Raw genomic sequence first — 22,713 nt, 5'->3', positions numbered from 1 at the left:
CGTCATGAGCTGGGTGTTACCTGACCCTGTAAGCCATAAAGTAATGTGCATAGCGGCAATCTATTGTCATAGCATATATGTGATTGGTCCTGAGTGCGTCCTGAAGGCACAGCAAGTTGCATGATGAAGTTACCCAGATGCCTATGGTAGAAAGCAAGCGCCTATAGCCTACAGTGTGTTCCCTATGATTGCTTAGCTGAAGAAGAGAAGACTGGAAACTATTTTTCTGCACGTCATGCAGGAACAAGCCAGAAGTGGACAGCTACAGTATTACAGCCTCTTTCTGGAACAACCCTGAGAGACACTAGTGAAGGAAAGTCTTTACTGTGGACAGAACTGCTAGCAGTTCACATGGTCATACATGTGTGGAGGAGAAGTGGCCAGATGTGTGATTATTCACTAGTGGGCCGTAGCCAATGATTGGCTAGATGGTCAGGGGCTTGGAAAGAACATGATTGGAAAATTGATGAGAAAGACATTTGGGGAAGAAGTATGTGGCTGGATCTCTCCAAATGGAAAAGGATGTGAAGATACTTCTTGTCCCAGGTAAATGCTCATCAAAAGGTCGCTTCTGCAGAGGAAAATATTGTTAGCCGAGTATATTGGATGAGCCATTCTGTGGACGGTCAGCTTCTTTTCCCAGCCATCCCTGTCATTGTCAAATGGGCCCATGAACAAAGTGGCCATGCTGACAGAGATGGAGGTCATGCACAGACTCAAATAAATGGACTTCCACTCACCAAGGCTGACATGGCTACAGCTACTGCTAGGTGCCAGATCTGCCAACAGCAGATACCAACACTGAACAGCCCCAGATATGGCACCATTTCCTAGAGTGGCCAACCAGAGACCTGGTTTCGGGTTACTACCCTAGACCACTTTCTCCATGGGAAGGACAATACTTTGTCCTTTCCAGGGTAGATACTTGCTCTGGTTATGGATTTGCTTTTCTTGTACATAATGCTTCTGCCAAAACTACCAGGATAGACTTACAGAATGCCTTATTCATCACAATGGCACGCCACATGCTATCACTGATGACCTAGGAACTCACTTCATAGCCAGAGAAGTGTGACAGTGGGCCCACGATCATGGAGCCATAAGTACCAGCCAGGGCCACACATAACCAGTTGCAAGAATGAGGGTTGTAACTGACATGCGTGTTTCTGTCATATTTTGTTAAGAATGTGTGTGTACAACTTTTTTTAAAGATTTATTTGTTTTATTTGTATTAGTATACTGTAGCTGTCTTCAGACACACCAGAAGAGGGCAGCAGATCCATTATAGATGGTTGTGAGCCACCATGAGGTTGCTAGGAATTGAAGTCAGGACCTCTGGAAGAGCAGTCAGTGCTCTTAACCTCTGAGCCATCTCTCCAGCCCCATACAGATGTTTTTACAAAGGTCTCACCATGTTCCCCATTAACCTGAAATGGCTATCCAGATAGAAAGGTGGAATGGTCTTTTGAAGACACAGTTACAGCAACCTGAAGGTCTGGGGCAGGATTCTCCAGAAGGTGGTGTATGCTTTGAATCAGCATCCAGTATGTGTTACAATATATGTTTCTCCCATGGCCAGGATCCACAAGTCCAGGGATCAAGGGGTAGAAAAGGAAATAGTTTCGCATACTATCACTTCTAGTGACCCACTAGGAAATTTCTTGCTTCCTGTTCCTACTTTTAAGTTCTGCTGGTCTAGAAGGTTTGTAACAGAGAAGGGAGCACTCTGTCCCAGGACCACAACAATCATGCTGTTGAATTGAAATCTGACCCCCCTTGGGCACGTGGGGCTTCTGATATCCTGAAACCAACAAGCTAAGAAGAGAAAAAATAGCGGTGTTAGGAGGGGTGATTGATCTAGATTACCAAGGGGAAATTTAATTGCTTCTCCACAGTGGAGATAAGAAAGTTTAATATGTCTGGAGTGTAGTAGACATATTAAACTCTTGGTGCTACCATGTCCAGGGATTAAAGTCAATGAGGAACTATGATAACCTAGCCCAGGCAGGATGACAAAGGGCACAGACACTTTAGGAATGGAGATATGAGTCACACCTCGAAGAACAGATCCAAGACCTGCCGAAGTTCTTGCTGAGGATAGAGGAAATACAGAATGGATAGTAGAGGAAGGTAGCTATAAATACCAGCTTAGGCCCCATGACCAGATGCAGAAACAAGGATTATAATTGACAGGAATGTTTTTGTCATGTTTTGTTAAGAATGCATTTATGCAGGCATTTGTGCTTTCTTTCCTCCATTTCTTTATCATGTAATTTAATATCACTTGAGAGAACCCCAATGGTTATCATACATAAGTTTCAGATACTAAGAGAATATCCCTCAAGGGACACTGACACCCATTCTAAAATCTATAATGTGTTTGCCCATTCTAATCTATAATTAGGCATAATTATGATTGCGTTAAAGATACAATGCACTTGCTTTGTACATACAATAGTTATATCATGTTAGGTATCATTATGACCTGGTTATTATTTTATTTAGAGATGAAGTATGATGTAAGTCAATGTTGATTGCATGTCAGGTTGACAAAGGGTGGACTTTTATGGCTATTCTTGATTTTCAACTATATCTAGAATTAACTAAAGCCAAAGCTACTAGGCTTTTTATTTTCCTTAAATCATTTGAAGTGGAAAGACACGTTTTTAACCTGGATCTTTTGTGGGGGAAAGATACACTTTTTACCTAGATCTTTTGAGGTGGGGCGATCCTCTTTAATCTGGGCCACCCCCTCTGCTAGCAGCCTAAACAAAGGCCGTGGAAGAAAGAAGCTTTAACTCTTTGCCTGCTTGCTCTTGCTCTCACCGGCAAGCCTATTCCTTTGCTGGCATTAGAGCCTATGTCATTGGGATTCCAGTGTAGACTGAAGACCAGCGAGACATCAGCCTCCAAAGTTGAACAACTACCAGGTTCTTGGATTGGTAGAAGGTCACTGTTGGACTAGCTAGACCACTGTCTGTTAACCATTCTAATAATCTCATTATGGGTATATACTTATAATATATTATCTCATATAATCATATACTATATTTCATATAATCTCGTATAATATATGTACATGTATTACACATATATTTAATATAGTTAAGATCTCTTCCTCTAGAGAACCCTGACTAATACCTTCTGTCAAGTCTTATTTTCTATGTTTCAGTGGGGAAGTATAGGGTGCTACATCTTTGGGGTGACAAAGGGACGTGGGAGGCGGTCACTGTAAACTCTGCACACCCACCAGCAGATTAATTTTTCCACAGAAACTCCACTTTTACAGAAATTTACCAACAGCACTCAAACAGAAAATTGGAGATCAACTTCCCCTTCTTCCTCTCTCTCTCTCTCTCTCTCTCTCTCTCTCTCTCTCCCCCCCCCCTCTCTGCCCCACCCCTAACCCAGTCAATCATCATGTTAAGTCAAGTAAGCTGTCTTAAGAGCTACAATCTACAGCAGCCAGATCCTAGCTGGGCCTCCTTGGGTTTCCTTCTAGTAATGTTGAAGAGGGCAGAGCTGTGTCTCCCCTTGCTTGACCTTCAGGAGATTTCGTCTGTGGACAGAGGTCAACCTTATCCCAGCATGGATGAGCCCCTGATCCCGCACCAATGCAGAAGCCTCTGATGCCTACTGTAACATCTCTTCTTCACAGGCTGTGGTTCTAAGAGATGCTCCCAGAAGTGCGAGCCTCTTGGGACTTAGAGCTTTCTCCTTTCATTGCCTGGAGCCCTCCTGGTCCCTGGATACCCACTCACTTAAGTCTAGTTAGGCATGTTCTCTGGGAAAGCTTTGGCAGGCCTTGCTGGGGGTGCACTCCGATGGTTCCTCCGGCTTCCTCTTTGCACCTCTCTGCATATTGGTCCATGCTCAATTCTCACCGAGACTTGGCTGAAAGGTGGCATATTACATTATCTGTTTCATGATGCCTGTCATCCCAGTAAACCTGCCTTTCTGCCCTGTAGACACAGAGCTTTGAAGACTCAACAGTAAATGAGCCTGAGACGGAGTCAAAGAGGAACATCCAGAATCAGGTCGTGGGTGACTTTTCACTGTTAAATAGCATTTGTTTCATGAACAGTTGGGACCTTCTTCAATCAAAAGCACACATGTGACCCCCACCCAGGGCCTATGAAACATGAAAAATGTAGAAACATCCAGACAGAACTCTGTAACAAACAACCATAAAACACTGTGGTTTATTTGACACAAGTTTTAAGAAACGGACTCTTGCCGTCTTCCTTGGTACCTGGCACCTGTGGAGAGTAGAAAACTCAGCCCAGGGGCTGGGGATTTAGCTCAGCGGTAGAGCGCTTACCTAGGAAGCGCAAGGCCCTGGGTTGGTCCCCAGCTCAAAAAAAAAAAGAACCAAAAAAAAAAAAAAAAAAAAAAAAAGAAAACTCAGCCCATGCTCTCCCTCCTGTGGACGGGGTTCTCTCCAGCCTTCTACAACTATGGGGCTAGGGGTCCCTCAGGTGTGCTTCCTGTGGAGCCAGGAGCTTTTAACTAATATCAGGAACTTTCTGAAACAAAGTTCCTGTGTTAACACGTCTGTCCACATTTAATCTTTTGACCATTTTGTTTCTTTCCACTGAATAGAAGACTGTCCCTTGTCACTGTAAATTTGGGGAATTATGAAGAAGACAGGGGTCTAACATGCAGAGTCCTGAATATGTAAAACAGAACCCACGTGGAAACGACATTCTTCCCAGTTGCTGCGAGTGTCACAAGTCACTCATTACATATGAAGCAAGTTGATATGTGTCTTAGGGTTTTACTGCCGTGAACAGACACCATGACCAAGGCAAGTCTTGTAAATGATAACATTTAATCAGGGCCAGCTTACAGGTTCTGAGGTTCAGTCCATTATCATCAAGGCAGGAACATGGCAGCATCCAGGCAGGCATGGTGCAGGAGGAGCTGAGTTCTACATCTCCATCTGAAGGCTGCTAGCAGGATACTCACTTCCAGGCCCACAGTGACACACCTACTCCAACAAAGCCACACCTTCTAATAGTGCCACTCCCCGGGCCAAGCATATGCGAACCATCACAGTATGGGGCGTATACCCATTGAGGCACACCATTTCTGACAGGATAAAACGTAATGTCAACAGGAAAAAAAAATACCCACCCAGATATAACTTAGTCTGTATTTATTTAGTACTGGAGGTTTGCTGCCCACCGGTTTTTCAAAAGGCTTTTGCATGAATATTGCTTGATTTTGCTTGTTTTTCATAGGACAAAGTGTGGTCTATGAGAACTTTCTCTATAATGAGTCTGGCATTTGAGAAAGTTAGTTTTAAAGTCAACATTTCAATATATTGTCACAGTGAGTTTTAGCCAGCAATAGTTTTACATTTATGATTTCACAGTCTACCAATCTGTTATTTCAATAGCAAAAGAGTGTTGTGTGGATGAAGTGTAGCATCGTTTCTTACCTGACTCCAGTCTGTGGCAGTTTGACAGGCTTAACTCTCAGTGTAGTGTCACACACTGCACAAGTTACTAAGAGTGTTTATTTGTTTCCAGTGAGAGATGTGTTCAGGTCATAAGTGTAGGGTTTATCCTGTATCTTTTCTGCCCTGAGAGCAGCGGTGGAAAGAGTTGTGGAAAGGAACAGCGGGTGGGGCACAGCTGGGACTGAGACCTGCCTTAACCAGAAACCAGGAAAGTGATCTTTGGTTAGTGACTTCCTGAGACCCCGCTTCCTCATCCAGGACATGAAGGTGGAGACAGTGTTACAAACAGGTGTCACCGGTGTAAGGTCTAACCCAGGGAGGTGGGAGCTTTTAAGAAAAGCCACGGTATTGTAATGAACTCACAAATCAGAACATCACACAGCTAGACGGAGGTAGCCATTCAAACACTTGCTCAGTCCCACACTTGACATACATTAGTGAACTTCTCTGTGGTTAGGACAGCCATACCTCTGTGAACTTCTGTACAGTTGGGACAGCCATTCTGAAGCCATTCATTCTGGGCTTTACACAGTCACCATCAATCACATTCTTAGGCATACATTCACCACAGAAAGAAGAACTGTGAGAGCAGAAACTAGAGAAACAATTACCTTTATATCCCCTGTCATGGTTCATGTGCCCTTTTGCCTGCACTCTGACCTTCCGAATCAGTTCATATGATCCCTTTTTGGGCTTCTTTCTAGATATTATTCTATACCCACACAGAGAGCTGTTTCCACATATGCATGTACACCTTATAGGCTAGGATCACAGATGAGGGAGACCATGCAAGGTTTTGTTTTCTTTTCATGTTTACATGACTTCATTTAATAGTCTACATTATAAGTTTGTCCACCTAACTGCAAATTCCATGACTTTCTTTTTCTTTAAAGTTAAATAATATTCTATCTCGTACATGTACCACATTTTCATTATCCATTCATCTATGGATGGACAACTAGATTGGTTTATTTATTTTTAATTAATTTTACTTATTCACTTTTCATCCCACTCACTGCTTCCTTCCCAGTCACCCCCTCCCACAATCCTTCTCGCATCCCCCATCTCCTCTTTCTCTGAGTGGATGGGCCCCCTCTTGTGTATCCCCCAACCCTGGCACTTCAAGTCTCTGGGAGGCCAAGGGCTTCCTCTCCCACGAGGCCAGACAAGGCAGCCCAGCTAGAACGCATCGCAGGCAACAGCTATTGGGACAGCCCCCGCTCCAGTTGTTCGGGACCCAAATGAAGACCAAGCTGCATATCAGCTACATATGTAGTGAATTCTATAATGGCTGCATTAATTTGCACTCCCACCAACAGTGAATAAGAGTTCTTTCCCCCACATCCTCACCAACATTTGTCAGACTTCCTGTCAGAACCATTTAAACTGGCATGAGGCAGTATCTCGAAGTCGTTTTAATTTGCATTTCCCTGATAGCCGGGGCTATTGAGCACATTGAAAAAAATAATTCCCAGCCATTTGTGTTTCCTGCTTTGAAAACTGTTCATTAGCCCACGTGTGGATTTCTCTGTGGTGTTCATTTCCTGCAATTATGACAAAGACTAACATGAGCAAGAGAAGCCGGCAAAGCCAATCTGCTGACATAGGAGATCCAAGCACATCTGCTCCTCTTTCTTGCAGTGTAGGTGAGGTCATTTAATTGACTAATTCTTCTGTAGCCCGATGTTTGTATCCATCTCCTCTCCTAAAGAAAGAGCCCCTGCATGGCAAATGCCACCACTGGTTGCTGGTCAGATTCCTAGCCCCTGCGACAGTGTCTGCCTCATGCCAGGAATCAGGAAATACCTTTGGTGTCCCCAGAGTCTCAGAATTCAGGTCACAGTCACGCGCCCTCTCACTCAACATTGAAAGATACTTAGAGCCGTGTGTGCACTATGTGTATGCACTGCATGTGTGTGCTATATGTATGCACTGTATGTGTACACTGCATGTGTGTGCTATATGTGTGCACCATATATGTGAGCTATATGTGTGCACTATATGTGTGTACTATGTGTATGCACTGCAGGTGTGTGTTATATGGGTGCACTGTATGTGTGCACTGCATGTGTGTGCTATATGGATGCACTGTATGTGTGCACTGCATTGTGTGCTATATGGATGCACTGTATTGTGTGCACTATGTGTATGCACTGCATGTGTGTGCTATATGTGTACACTATATGTGTGCACTATGTGTATGCACTACGTGTGTACTATATGTGTGCACTATGTGTATGCACTGCATGTGTGTGCTATATGTGTGCACTATGTGTATGCACTAGTGTACTATATGTGTGCACTATGTGTATGCACTAGTGTACTATATGTGTGCACTATGTGTATGCACTAGTGTACTATATGTGTGCACTATGTGAATGCACTGTATGTGTGTGCTATATGGATGCACTGTATGTGTCCACTATGTGTATGCACTACGTGTGTACTATATGTGTGCACTATGTGAATGCACTGTATGTGCGTGCTATGTGTGTAGCAAAAAGACGGAAGGAAAGACAGTCAACTCACCTCCTTTGGCCTGACCATGGTGAATACGAATCGCTAGCGAGTTCATGTTTTCTCTCTCTCTTTTTCTATTTTCTTCCTATTTTTCCTAGATGGGATCTTGATATGTAGACAGGCTGACCTTGAACGCATGATTCTCTTGCCTCAACGCCCCAGTGCTGAGATTATAGGCTTCACCACCAAAGCTCAACTTTGTTTCTGTTTTTGTTTTGTTTTGTTTGTCCTTAGCTGACTCCTTCTCTTTCAGCTATTGAGGTCATTACCTAATTCTGGGAGGAATCGGAGTCATGGGGTCCTGACCCTCCCTTTATCGTGCTTCCCGCTTCCCTGCTCTTACATCACCAGGAGGAGGGAATCACCTTGGATGTTTGCGTCTTTCACGCCCACATCCAATCAAAGGTCTTGTCTCTTAGCAGAGATGGAGAAGGCCTCTGCCCTGGTGTTCCCTGGCACCCAGCACAGTGCCTCCTGGCAAATGCAGGTTATCAGAGCGATGACAAGCGATGCTGTCAACAGGAGCTGAGAGCCGGTCTAGTTAGGTACCATGATCGATATGACCTGTGACCTGGGAACAAGCTTTAAAGACTTTACTTATTTACTTGTTTGTTCTTGTATGTGTCCACACAAGAGCCAGAAAGAGGCTTTCAACGACTCATAACTACAGCTATAGGTTTTGTGGAATCCCTGGCTTGTTACATGGGCACCCGGATCTAAACTCTGATCCTTGTGGCTGTGTCGCAAGAACTTCTAACGAGCCCCATCGCCGGACTTCCAAGCTGAGAAAAAAAAAAAAAAAAAAAAACCTTTAATGTGTTTGCTTAAGTTCCCCCTCCCTTTTTTGTCTTGTTTGTTCTTGTTGGGGAGAAAGTTGAGACAGGTCCTTCCTTTGTAACCCAAGCTGTCTTCATACTCGTGGCAATCCTCCTGCCTCTGGGTCCTAAGTACCGAGAATAACAGGCATGGACTACCATCCTTGGCTTCTGTTGTTTTGAAAATTTGCCTTCTTTATTTTTATTTATTTTATTTGATATGTACTGGGGATGTGTGTGTGTGGGGGGTGCCTTCATATATACCGGGTGCCTTCATATATACCGTGTGCCTACAGAGGCCAGAAGAGGGTGGTAGCAAATCCCTCTGGAACTGGAGTGAGCAGCCACGTGGGTACTGAGAATTGAGCCTTGGTCTTCGGAAAGACAGCCATTGCTGTTAGCCACTAAGCCTTGTTGCTTGCTTTGACACATAGTGATGACGTATATTAGCGGAGGTGCAGCGGAATGATTTTATATGTGTACGTGATGTGTATTAATCATATCAGACTATTTAGCATATTTATTACCTCATACGATTTCCATTTCTTTGTGCTGAGGACATTCACAATCAACTCTTCTTATATCCAAAAGCATTATTCGCCAGTCACCCTACCAGCATTACCAGGAGGACCAAATCCCCAAGCCTACTGGAACTTTGTACCCACTGACCATTCATTTCCTTTCTCCTTGCTCTTCCAGCATCTGGTAACCACTCTCAAGAGGCAAGTGACTCCCAGAGACAGATGGCTGGAGCTGCTGGGCCACAGAATAAGTCCAAAAACTTGGGCTGGTCCCCTGATTTTGGCTGGCACATCTGTGATAGGTCCCGTGGAATAAACTTAGATCCATGTCACTCTTGGCCTGGGGAAGCCAGTTTCAGGAGAGATATACTTGAGACATCCTAGGGTAGACTATATTAATACATCTAGTTTCAAGTTTAAGACTGAAAACTGGTCAGAGGAATGTACTTTGACTTCCTGTGATAGCTTTAAAGTGGGTCTTTTTCCAAATCATGTCATAATCAGAATGCCCACTAGGTGGCAGGCTTTATCGGCGTTACAATTGTCCTCAGTAAAAGATTGCAAATGAGGAGTGGCTAAACACTGCACAAACAAGGTCCCTCAGAGGCTACAGCAAATACTTTCGGGTGCTATGGTAGAGTTGAATATCACTTCCACACTGAATCATTCCCAGTTGCGTAGACATCCCAACTCTTGAGACCCAAAAGGGGCGGGGGAATGTTAACTTGAAAAAACAACCAGTGTGCATTGTAATTCACCATATGTTCAGGTCTCCTGATCTCTCTGCACCCTCCCCTTCTTCTACTAATGTGCAAAGTCCCGTGGAGGCATGTGACTATGAACTTATATTAGAGGAAGATAGACTATTAAATAAGTGGTTTAATACAGGCGATGTGCGCAAGGCTGACGGAAATCAGGAGGCAAAATCTCAAGCTGATATCTGAAAGTTGAGTAGCCCAGAGGAAAGGGGACAGACTGTAGAAGCCACCTAGAGCTAACAGTATCTGCAACTGGAAGTGTGTTGAAGGTAAAGTGGGCAGAGGTAATGGAGGAGGTGAAAGGGATTTACTCAGGAGGCAAAGGCTATGCCAAGAGGCAAGCAGGAAGCATACCAGGGCAGTCTTTCTCAGCCACTTAGAGCAATTTAGAGCGACAGACACACACACGCACATGCACATGCACACACGCACACACATTATATTTATATAATGTGGCCCTTGCCTTTAGTCCCAGCACTGGGAAGGCAGAAGCAGGTGGGGCACTGTGAGTTCAAGGCCAGCCTGGTTTACATTTCAAGTTCTAGGTATAGCGAGATCCTGTCTCAACAATTAAAAACCAACAGCCAGGTCATGGTAGCACACTCCTTTAATCCCAGCACTCGGGATGTAGATAGATCTCTGAGCTCACAGCCAGCCTGATCTACAGAGCAAGTTTCATGACAGCCTGGGATACAAAAAAAAACTGTCTTGAAAAAAAAAAAAAAAAAAAAAACAATGACAGAAGCAGCCGCCGGGATGGACGTGTTTCTCATGATCCAGCGCCACAACACCACCATCTTTACGGACACCAAGGAGTCGAGCACCGTGTTCGAACTGAAGCGCATCGTCGAGGGCATCCTCACGCGGCCGCCAGAGGAGCAGCGGCTATACAAGGACAACCAGCTCCTCGATGATGGAAAAACTCTGGGCGAATTGGCTTCACCAGTCAGACAGCAAGGCCACAGGCCCCGGCCACAGTGGGCCTGGCCCTTGGAGCAGATGACACCTTCGAAGTGCTGCGCATCGAGCCCTTCTCCAGCCCTCCGGAGCTTCCGGATGTGAGGAAGCCACAGGATTCTGGAGGCAGTGCCAATGAACAAGCCGTGCAGTGAGGGCCCCAGGCCTACCCCCTAGAAACCCATTCCCCCAATAAAAAAAGACTTGGCTGTCAAAAAAAAAATGAAAGAAAGAGAAAAGAAAGACAAGTGTTAAAGGGAGACTAACAAGCCACGGTGTCTCTTCCCAGTCTGCGTGTGCCACAGTGAAACATCTAGTGAACCAATGGTCCGGAGCATAGGATAAACTCCCGCTGGTTCATCAGCCCGGTTCGTTTCCATCCGTGCTGCAAACATCCCCCTTCTTAAAATTCTTGGCACTCTTCTGAGTCAGAAAACAAAGTAAGAAACTTGGAGTGTGTGCCCAGCCAAAGGGTTAAATAAATCACTGCGGGGGAGGAGGAGGTGTGAGCTGGGCACCCTCACAGCCAGGCAGCTGACAGGGTGGCCTACCCTAGACCTGCTCCACAGGAAAAGTTAAAAACGGAAAACAACCAGAAGGGTCCCAACATTGTCCTTCAGGATGTGTCTGTGGTGTGTGGTGTAGGATGTTAACATTTTTCAGTCAGGACCTGGGAGGAGTGGGTGGGGCTCAGCTCTCTTTGAGGGCTGGTTCCTCTGAGAACAATAAACAGCTTTTAGGAGAAGAGAAGGCATCTGTATTTCCACTTGGCCGCACTGAGCAACAGCTCACTCCACCCACAGACTGCACAAAGGAGGGTGGGCCAGGGAAGCAGACCGTGGGCTGCAGGCCAGTCTCCTAAGCGGCCTGTCTCCTCAGCATACACAGGAAAAGGAGTCTCTCCGAAGGGCATCTTCAAAGAAAGGAATGTGAGGGAGTATTTATGACCAGAAAGAACTCACTGTTGAGCAAGAAGGAACTGCATAATATGAACACCCACTGGTGGTATGTGGAGAGGGAAGCATCTCTCTTCCCCAACTACCTCGCTGTGGCAAAATATACACAAAAACCAGCCTTGAGACCGCTTTAACTGTGCTTACATATACACCTCAGTACACATAAGGAAATTCGTTTTGTTAGGCGGACTTGTTTCAAATTCAAACTCTTTTTCCTTCAAAACTGGGTAATCCTGGCAGAACAGATAAAAATGATGTGGGTTTCGCTTCTCTTTCTCTTGATGTGGAGCTGCAGGTTGGGTCCACGGCACAAGTTGCTGTCCTAGTTAGCATCTCGGCACAGCCTAGAGTCACCTGAGAGGAAAGCCTCTGTTGAGGAATTGCCTAGACCAGGGAGCCCTGTGGGCATTTCAGAAGGAGATTGTCTTGACTTCTGATAGAAGCCCTACCTGACTATGAGTGGCAGCATCCTTAGGACAGTCGTGGCCGTGGTAGGCTGGATAAGAAAAAATGCAAAGCTTGAGAGAGATCCAGTAAGCCGTGCTTCTCCGTGCTTCTTCCTGCTTCGTGTTCCTCCCCTGGCTTCTCTCAACCATAGACTGTAACCTGTAAACTAAAATAACCCATCCCCCCTCCCCCCACACTCCCCACCCCCTCCCTGAAGTTGCCCTGGGTCACAGCAGGAGCAAGAGTGAGCTGAACGCATTCTCAAGGGCCACTCGTGGAGCTTAGCAGCAGAGCACCAAGGTGCTGAGTTAAATCCTCAGGGTGGCAAGACATCAAAAGTATGCGCTGTAGCCAACCTCTGACACCCATCTGCAAGTGAATTTCCACCCTGGAAATTAAAAATAAAGAACTCGCCCCACCCTAAAGGTAGGACATTCTATGGCACCAGGACAGGCCCCCACATGTCCCTAGAGATATGGTGGGAAGGCTGTCTTCTCTGGGTGAACTGAATGTTCTGACGGTGTTAATGGTGCAGAAAAATCACGGCTATGTTCCTTTGGGGGCATGGGTGGGGGAGGGTAATAATAGAATCTGTCTCCTCTCCAGTTATCAGCATAGAATGAGGTCATGTGTGGAAAGCACTTGGCGTATGTAGTTAGCCTCTCCGTGAGGCTGAGCTATTTTTATTCATTCTATTGTATCCCACGGAGGCAAAGCGCAGGGAAATGGCTGGTCTGTCAGAAGTTTCAGTCACCTGTCTCAGTCTTCTAGATGTCCCAGACTGTAGTCTGGGTCTGGAATATGCCCCAAAGCCTGGTGTCCAGCCAATGGGACTGTTGAGGTCTTTAGAAGTGGGGCCTAGGGGAAGGAAATTAGACCATCAGAAATGTATCTTTGAAGGGACTACTGAGACACTGGTACCTCTCCAGCCCACCATCTCTCCCTCTGTGTGTGTGTGTGTGTGTGTGTGTGTGTGTGTGTGTGTATACTGTCTCTGTCTCTCTCTCTCTCTCTCACTCAGCTTCTTAGGTTCCATAAAGTTATATATATATATATATATATATATATATATATATATATATATATGTATATATGTATATAAATTTTTTTTGCCATGTATTCCCACAATGATGTTTTCCACTGGGACCACCAAGTCATTATAGACTGAAACGCCCTAAATTGCCAGCCAAAATAAACCTTTCCTCATCAAAAGTTGATTCTCGTGGGTATTTTGCTGCATTTAGGAAAGGCTGACGTGCACAGTCCACAGCACCACAAAGTGCTGAAAGATTCACGCTCACTGCCCTGGGGCACTGTGGGATCCAGACATGCAGTGCCCCCCCCACCTCACCCCACCCCCACATCCACCCCCTCCTCTCCACATACTTTTGAAGGAAGGAGGAAATGCTTTCTGCTAACTTTTATTTCAAAAGAATGTTAAACAAATCCTCCCATTTCTTGAACGTTATGAAAAGTCTTCATGTGATTTTCCCAGATGTGCTGCAGGATATTAAAATATAAAAAAGAATGATGCTGGTAAAGTCAAGTCCATATGCTGAATCAGACAGGCTAAGGCTACCGCAAAACTCTTGCAGATGACAGACTTGGAGACAGTTTAGGGTGTCACTGAGCGACTCTGCCTGCTTTCCTAATGCGATCCTGCTTTAACACGTGTGTCTACATGTGGGTGAGCTTTGGGGTTTTATTTGCAAAAAAAAAAAAAAAAAAAAAGGATGTTATTGAGGTATGAAGTTTTTTTGCCAAGAATTTCAATATATGAAGTCTAAGTAAAACTCTTTAAAAGGTTTCTGCCAGACGAGGAAGGCAGAAAAGGGGACTAAAGGATAAGTTATAAAATGGAGAATTTTATGTCCTGTGGTAAGCAACTGTTCAAAAGGCCATGCCACAAAAAGGGGCACACCAAGACGTCAGCGCTTTCCTCTGTCATCTGGACCCAGCTTCTCTGACAGCTCCATCCACTTGCCCTCCACTGGCTGTGGATACTCCCTGCCTTCCTCTGCCCAGAGTCTCCCGCTTCTCCTGGATTCCTGACTTGTTTGCCCTGTCATGTGGCTTCAAGATCCTGTCACCTTTTAGACTCTATCCTGACTTCCCTGTGGGTCAGTCCTGCTGCCTAAGGCCTCTCCCCACTCTCTCCTCTTCTCTTAGAACACAGGAAAATACAGTGTCTCATTTGGTTTGGAAAGGAGGCCAATGTCTTCACCAGCTCAACTCTCCCTGTAATATGACTGGTGCTCAGTCAGTGGCTGAGACAGGAAAGGTGACCCAAGGTATGGAACCCTGTGTTAGCGACCAAAACTGATACGAAAGAGTGTCTTCTCCTGTATTTATCCCCTAGGTGACTCTTGGCATGGTCTAGTGTAGCATATCTGGCTGGTAGGCATTGGGTAAAGAAAAAGAACACAGCAATTATCTGTATGAGAGAGCATAAAGGGGGATCCCCACAAGTGTGTTGCAGTTTGAGCTGAATGGAGTGTAATAGCCTATGAATAAGGACTCTCCTAAGTTACACACACACACACACACACACACACACACACACACACCATACCATACTACACATATACACCACACACATGCAACATGCCACACATACCATACATACCACACACACCACACACACACACCCATATACACACACATACACCCCAACCATACAGACACACACAAGCGAAGAACAACAGAATGGGCTCCAACCAGAAACAGCTTATGAACTAAATGACATGAAACACATACCAGACACAGAATTTCAGAGTAGCAATATGAGTGTGTGAGGCCGTGGGGAACTTTTCCCCAGTCACCTGTTCTGCGTGGAGGAAGACAGTCAGGAACGAAGGAGCCTGAACTGGAGGAGAGTCAGGAATATGCAGTCTGGGGATGTAACATCTTGTCTGGACTCCATTTTACAAGTGAGCAGGGTTGACCCACAGCGGGTTAAGAAGCTGGCCCAAGTTTACAGCTGTTAGCAAACTGGATTTTACTCATTGATGGATGAATACGCTTGCCTGTTCCACGACTTGCCTATTTTGAGTAGTGATGTGTTTATAAAAAGATAAAGAGAGGGGATATGTTCTATGGAGGTGTGGTGAGGTATGGGGGATGGGGGTGCCTTGGTGGGCCCCTCCTGAGGCATCTCTTTCTCCTGAGGGACCAGCCACACATAGCATAGAATAGAGTTTATCCAGGGCATGGGGAGGGGAGTCAAGAAGGTAATGGAGGCAGAAAAAGGCAGAGAGAGAGAGATTAGAGAAGTAGGGAGTAGAGGCCGGCCATGACTAGGTGGTGGGGAAGTGGGGGCAGGAAGGCAAGAGCAAGAGAGGAGCAAGAGAGCAAGGGGGGCAAGCAGCCCCCTTTTATAGCATCAGACATACCTGGCTGTTGCTAGGTAACTGTGGGGTGGAGCATACTTGGCTGTTGCCAGGTAACCGTGGGGCGGAGCTTAGACCCAATGCTAACAAGTAGTGGCGCACCAGGCGCAGTTATCGCTGCTGTAAGCCCAGACTCCCAGAAGCGGAAGAGCAGAACCATACGGTAGTTCCGTTCTGGTGAACATAGTCTGTTTTCACTCATGGTAGCATGCTTTATGAAACCCAGCCATAAAGATGGATGCTGTGCTGTAATTTGAAGAGAAATAGATGGAACAGGAAAGAATTGTGTTGGGTGAAGAAGGCCAGACTGACAGACAGCTCAGCTCCTCTGTGAAACCCAGATTAAGAGAGAAAAAGACCTGAAAGCAGAAGTTACATTTGAGAGGAGGAGAGGAAAGAAAGAACAGTATGAGATGAATTAATCAAAGCACATGAAGCCTTTTATTCTTAGTAAATTTATGTACTTAATAAAACAATTGCTCTGTGTCTTCCTGTTTCTAGTTAACTCAGGGGATTCACCAGCAACTGGGCATTAGTTCTTAAGAGAGCCAGGGCAGCCTGCTTTAAGATGGGCTCTCTATGTGGTATACAAATGGACCAGGCCTATGGCTTCTGCATTCACTATTCTAGCTTGGCCATAATACACTCGCTGTAGCTGCAGCCTGCCCGTGCACACTAGGAATCCTCAGCTTGTTTTCCAGCAAGGGTGGCAGAGGCTTGCTCCATTGTCCTCTGTCTCCCAGAACTATCCTTTCTAGAGGAATGAGTCGAGCTTTTTCTCTGGTTTATCTAAATGCTAATGAGCTGCTTCTACAGGGTGCGACTGGAAGGCCCAGAACCTAAGAAGCTTGGGTGGCAGGGAGCTGGGGTTAAGCTTCAGGGAAGTACAAAGACTGAAGACAGCTCAAGGCCGAACGCTTTTTGCACACCAGTGGGCGTTATTTTTGTAACCAGCATGTATGACATCCTGGGTTTTTTATGCCTCTGAAGGAATTCCTGCTGGCCCTGCCAGTTGGAAGTTTATATTCTAAAAAGGTGATGTGAGGTCACTTCCAGATATTTAAAGCACCCGTGCTCGAGCGTCTATAGAGTGTCTGCTCAGCGGTTTTGTGAGGTTTAACTCCGTCTGCTGTGGTGGGAGTTTTTCTTATTATACATCAGTACATGCTCATATGACTTATGAACTTACAAAGCTGGAGATGTCACTCAGCAGAAAGAGTGCTTCCCTGATAGACACAAGATTCGAGCTACATCCCTAGCACTGAGCAAAACCTAGGTGTGCGACTCATGCTGTAACACTGACACTCAGGAGGTAGAGGCAAGAGAAAGAATTCCAAATTCAAGGTCACTCTCAGGCTCGTATCCAGTGGACGGGCAACCTGGGACATATGAGTCTACCTCAAAGAAATAAACATCAACTTAAACGCTATGAAAAGCAAGTTGAAGGGCCCACCAAAAGTCCAAATATTCACTGTTGACTCTAGAGTATAGAGTCCTACAGGCTTCCTTTTTTACATGTGTGTAAATGTTTACACACATTCATAAATTAACTTATGCATCTTGAATACCTTTCTGCATTAGAAGGTGATATCACAGAAGGGCTAACTAACTTTCTCAGGACTCAATACCTTTTTTTGACTAGCTGTTGGAGGCAGCCATGCCCTGTTCCGTTGGAAGAAGTGTCGATGCCTGCTTCCTGTGGAGGCAGTAGAGAGATACATGCGTCTTTAAGGTCTTAGGCTAGGAGGCCTCGTTTTGGTTTGTGGTGACAAAGGGTGTGCTGTGTAGAGAGGTGAGAGAGGTGAAGAGAACGATGATAAAGCAGGATAGTGGGGTGGTAGGTGAAAATCCTGGAATGGCACTTAGGGTCCGGTCAGTGCTGTGGACAGAACTCAAGAGTGCGGGATGGACAGACAGAGTGTGGGATGGACAGACAGAAGGACAGACAGAAAAACCAAACTGAGAGGCAGACAGACAGACAAACCAGACAGACAGAGAGACAGACAGACAGGCTGCAGAACTGGAGAGATGTCATGCACACCATCCTGCAGTGTCATTTCTGAATAACAGGAAGACTCAGGCATGAGTTACTGTGGCAGAAAGTCCAGAGTGACATTTCACACACATTACCACAGCTCATTTTTGGAACCTAAATATTGTAGTTACATGACAGGGTTTGGAATCATTTATTGGATAGTACCAAGTCATGGAGAGAGATGATGCGTGGATGGATAGACATATTATTGACAGGTAGATGGTAGGTGGTTATGGGTTATGGATATGGATTTAAAAGTATATGGATTCAAAGATGATAGAGGAGCGGGTGATGAATGATAGTTGGAATATTTCAACCTGATTTCCTGTGTGCGAGAGAATGTGAGAGTGAGAGAGTGTGAATGTATGTGTGAGTGGTGTGTGTGTGTGTGTGTGTAGAGTTGTGTGAATGTGTGAGTGTATGTGAGTATGTGAGCATAAGAAAATATGAGTGTGACTCTGTGTGTATGCACCCGTGTGTGTGTTTGTGTGTATGATCTCTTACTGACTTAGACTTCTGCCTCCACTTCCCCACTGCTGGACCACCTGCCATCACAGATACTTTAGTTGTTTTTGTTTGTTTGTTTGTTTGTTTGTTTGTTTTGTAACCATAGGTTCTAGGGATGAACTTGGGCCCTTGAGCTTGCAAGCCAAGCACTTTACCAACTCTCTTCCAACTGATTTCAGATGTTAGAACTGTATTGACAAACCAGACAGTGGTCGCTCATTCCTTTGATCCCAAAACTCAGGAGGCAGAAGCAGGTAGACCTCTGTGAGTTTGAGGCCAGCCCGGTGTACAGAGAGAGTTCCAGGATGGCTAGGACTACACGAAGTAAACCCTGTGTCAAAAAAGAAAAAAGAAAAAGAAAGAAAAAGTAAAAGAAAGGAAGAAAGAGCTATATTTACTTTGAGATTCCTTAGTTTGTATATTTAGTTCTCTGTGAGTTTTCATGCATATAACTTTCTTCCTTAAAAAAAAAAAAGTAACTGTGTCAGACAGCTTCAACATGTTTCCCCAGCAGTCTGTTCCCACATTTGAGCTCTGTTCATACGAAGCCATTCCCAGCATCTCACAGAGTAATTCTTCTCTGACACATTCTTAAGCTGAGACTTAGAGTAAACACAGGCCCTCTGAAAACACTTGAAATGCTGACCAGCAGGCACACAGGAGTCTTTATCCCTGCTGACACTTGGCTCAGCTCCTTGCATGTGGTAGAAAGCAACCAATTAATTCTTGATGCGAAGGTTGAATGCGGATGTCTAACGCATCTTTGATTTTATGCCATCTTAAAATAGTGTCCAAGACCGGAAGTCTGAGTTTAGATGGATGAGTGGCCCTGGGGCAAAAATGAATTAAATGGAGCTTCCAATTATCCTGAGGCTTCAGGTCTTCCTGGATAATGTTCGGGTTATGTCCGAACCATTCTGGCCTTGGGCTGTTTGCCTACAACACAGGGTAACGATAGTGTTTGCCTCATGGGGCCTCATGAAAACCAAGGCAAGGGAGGTAGAGGATTTAGCAGAGCACCTAGAACCATGGTTGAGAAGAATGGTTAACATGTACATCCTGAACTATCATGTCTGTGGTAGATGCTTAACTGGTAGTTTCCCGATGGTTACCTGCCTTCCAGTAGTAATAGATGGTTTAGTATGGCTTTCAGTAGAACAAGGGGCCTTGTGTCCCTTAACTTACTTTCTACTAATAAACAGATTTCATAAAGTCATGCAAATTTTTCTTTGCCATGGGTGTTCACAAGTGTTTGTGTGTGTGTGTGTGTGTCAGGGGGTTGCGGAGTAGGCTAGCACTTCTTGGTCAGATTTGTATCAGTTTGTCTTGGTTTGGTAGCATGAAACCCGTGCCTTTCGTTTATGAACAGATCAAGTCCGTATGACAGATACTAGGTGAGACAAGAAGAGCCGGTTGGAGGGGGTCAGTTCTCCACCTTTCAGGGGTCTCCCCATAAAAGGAAATATCAGCACCTTCATGCTAACGTGTCTGTAAGGTTGATAAGGAGCACGTAGCCTCATGATCATGATCCAATCCAAAACGCTCATCTGTAACTCATCTGAACAGCATAGTGTCACATTAACTGTTCTCACTACAGATCTGCAGAGGTCGGGACACAGGACGTGGGAGAGAAGCACTCTACTCTGAAGTCCTAATGTCACTACGGGGCTGGGATTTGAATCTGGTCAGCGTGGCTCTGCAGCTCATGATAGTTTCCCCGGGGCATGGATTCTTTCACAAAGCAGCCTCCCGAGTCCCGGTCATGTTTCTTCCCGTTGGGCACTTGTCTTCCTATTTTATCCTCTCAGGACATCTTTGAGTGCCTCGCTCCCAGTCCCTGCTTGCACTGGCTAGCGTCTTCCCTGTTCCTAAGACCCCCTCAGGTCTTGAGGCTTTTTTTCTGGCTTCCCTCTTCTAAACTCCCTTGATCCTGTACAGAGGTTAAGTGAAAGAATTCTCTAGAATCTCTGCATCATCTCTACTCTAGTGTCTTCAAGTTAGTTTATAGCCATAAGTACTTGCGGAACCAATGAACAATTGTCTAATAGACCACAGCGTACACCCTGCCTATGACTTGCAGAGGAAAAGACTCTCAATGATGTTACCTGGTGGTAAGAGGTTCCTATTTAGGAAATATCCTGGTGTTTATCTTTGGGAGGATGTGTGTCTGTATCCATGACTTGGAGCACTCTAGAAGAGAGTAAGAGAACAGAAATGCAGGGGGCTTCAGACCTTCACTAACATGACCAGAAAAACACACACACACACTCACTCACACTCATGGGAAAAGATCACAAACATTGAATGAATGCTCCTTCAAAACATTTTGAACATTGAAGAAGCACTCCTCAAATCCTGGCCTTTTCCATTACTCCCCAAGTCAGAAGTGTCCGTTTGAAAGAAAAAAAAAAGTGTTAGGATGCTCAGAGCTGTTCTAGCCAAGTTCATCCTGATATTCCTGTCCCACCTTTTAATGGTACTTTTGCTGTGACAATTGTTTTTAACTCCCACCTCCCATCCCTCACTTCTTCCCGCTCCACTGGAGTCGTTCAGTGGTTGCAAGAGAAAAGAGTCCTTGATTGAAGCATCTCCGCCTAGAGAGTGGTTCTACAGGTCTCAGCCTTGACAAACATTCGGCACCCACCAGATTTGACCGGATCCTACTCTCTGGGCAGTCCGATGCTTAGACTATGTAAGACCACTGGTAGAAATGGACACTTTAAATCCAGGTATTTAAACCGTAATCCTTTTAAATAATTTGTTTCCTGTTTGATGAGGTTTGCATAGAAGAGGGGGTGGAAATATGCATGAATGTTTTCCAGGGCATTTCCTTCCTTCCACCCCCAGTCTGCTAAAGATACAGCATTGCTGATTATGGTGGCGGCTAGGTTATCCTCCAGTGTTAGGTTTTATGTTTCTGCTTAGTTCCCTGGTAGGAGGGACCTCTGACCCTTTCTACCACTACTCACCCTGCAAACAAATGCTGGGCCCAGAAAAGGTACTTGTGTGTGTGTGTGTGTGTGTGTGTGTGTGTGTGTGTGTGTGTGTGTGTGTGTGTGTGTGTGTGTGTGTGTGTGTGTGTGTGTGTGTGTGTGTGTGTGTGTGTGTGTGTGTGTGTGTGTGTGTGTGTGTGTGTGTGTGTGTGTGTGTGTGTGTGTGTGTGTGTGTGTGTGTGTGTGTGTGTGTCCAAATGTCATGTGGGCCAGTTCTCCTGAGGAGACCCCCCCAAACTCCACTTTCTTTTGCCATTTTTTAACCTCTGAAATTATTTTCTCCTCCTCCTCCTTCTCCTTCTTCTCCTCCTTCTTTCTCTTCTTCCTCTTCCTCTTTCTCCTCATCTTCCTCTTCTTCCTCCTTCTTCTAACATTTACTTATCTTATATGTACAGATGTTTTTACCTGAATGTATTTGTGTCTGATGCCTGCAGAGGACAGAAAAGGGGATGGTGTACCCCGTAACTGGAGTACAGATGGTAGTGAGCTGCTATGTGGGTGCTGAGAACCAAGACCGGGTCTTCTGCAAGAGAAACAAGTACACTCGATAATCACTAAGCCATCTCTCCGGCCCCTGAAATTAATCTTCTGATGGTTGCCCAAGAGTTTCACACTGCCAAATGAAACTGTGTGTGTGTTTATGCTTAAAGGCTTCTCCTAAAGGCATGTGACCCTCTCAAGCATCTACTCTTGAAACTTTCTCTTGGGACCTCCATGATGAGTCCTGTTTCTTATCTCCTGTGTGTGTGTACATACATGTGCATATACCTAGTTGTGTATGTGTACAGGGGATCAGAGGTTGACATAAGGTATCTTCCCCAATTTGTTTCCATCACAAATTTTTCTATCCCTACTAATGCAGAGTTTTAAGTTGTGAGACCATTTCTGATAACATCTCAGTCTGATGCTCTTATCCAGTCCATTGTAAATCTCTGCCCTGCTGGAGGATTTCCACATCCTCCAGTTCCCGTGCCTAGGGACCTCTTCATTGTCCTAACAGCAGCAACGTCTCAGACTCTCTTTTCTTTCTACCTCTCCCTTTCTGGTTCTGTCTGCTCATGTCCTGACACTGGTGGTCCCATGTCTTCCTACAGAGTGAAGGTTGGTTCCCACTGCTTAATAGATGACCACACTCTGTGTCACTGTTCTCAACCATGACTGTGTCTGTAACTCCCCACACCTGCTCCTGTCTCCTTCTGTAAATGGTGGGTGAAATCACCAAGACCTTGTTGTCTTCTTTCTATGCCCTGCATACTCAGGTCACCACGGTGAACTCAGCAGGCACATGTCAGCAGCCTGCTGTGGTATACAAGCACACTGCCTGTTCTCTATCAGATTCCTACTGCCCCTC

The 22,713-nt window shown here is 45.3% G+C and overlaps 1 protein-coding gene and 1 pseudogene across 1 annotated transcript in view; both read left to right on the top strand.

The window, feature by feature from the left end:
* The window catches only part of Pdgfrl (platelet derived growth factor receptor like), a 43,607-nt gene that overhangs the window by 5,681 nt on the left and 15,213 nt on the right, over window positions 1-22,713 (top strand). The gene's annotated exons all lie outside the window — the stretch shown is intronic.
* Window positions 10,835-11,190, top strand: LOC116915052 (annotated as a pseudogene).

The sequence above is a fragment of the Rattus rattus genome, chromosome 13 (assembly GCF_011064425.1).
Source record: "Rattus rattus isolate New Zealand chromosome 13, Rrattus_CSIRO_v1, whole genome shotgun sequence".
In the NCBI taxonomy this organism is placed as follows: Eukaryota; Metazoa; Chordata; class Mammalia; order Rodentia; family Muridae; genus Rattus; species Rattus rattus.
Note: the sequence above shows the minus strand (reverse complement) of the source record. Positions and strands in the feature narration are given on the sequence as shown.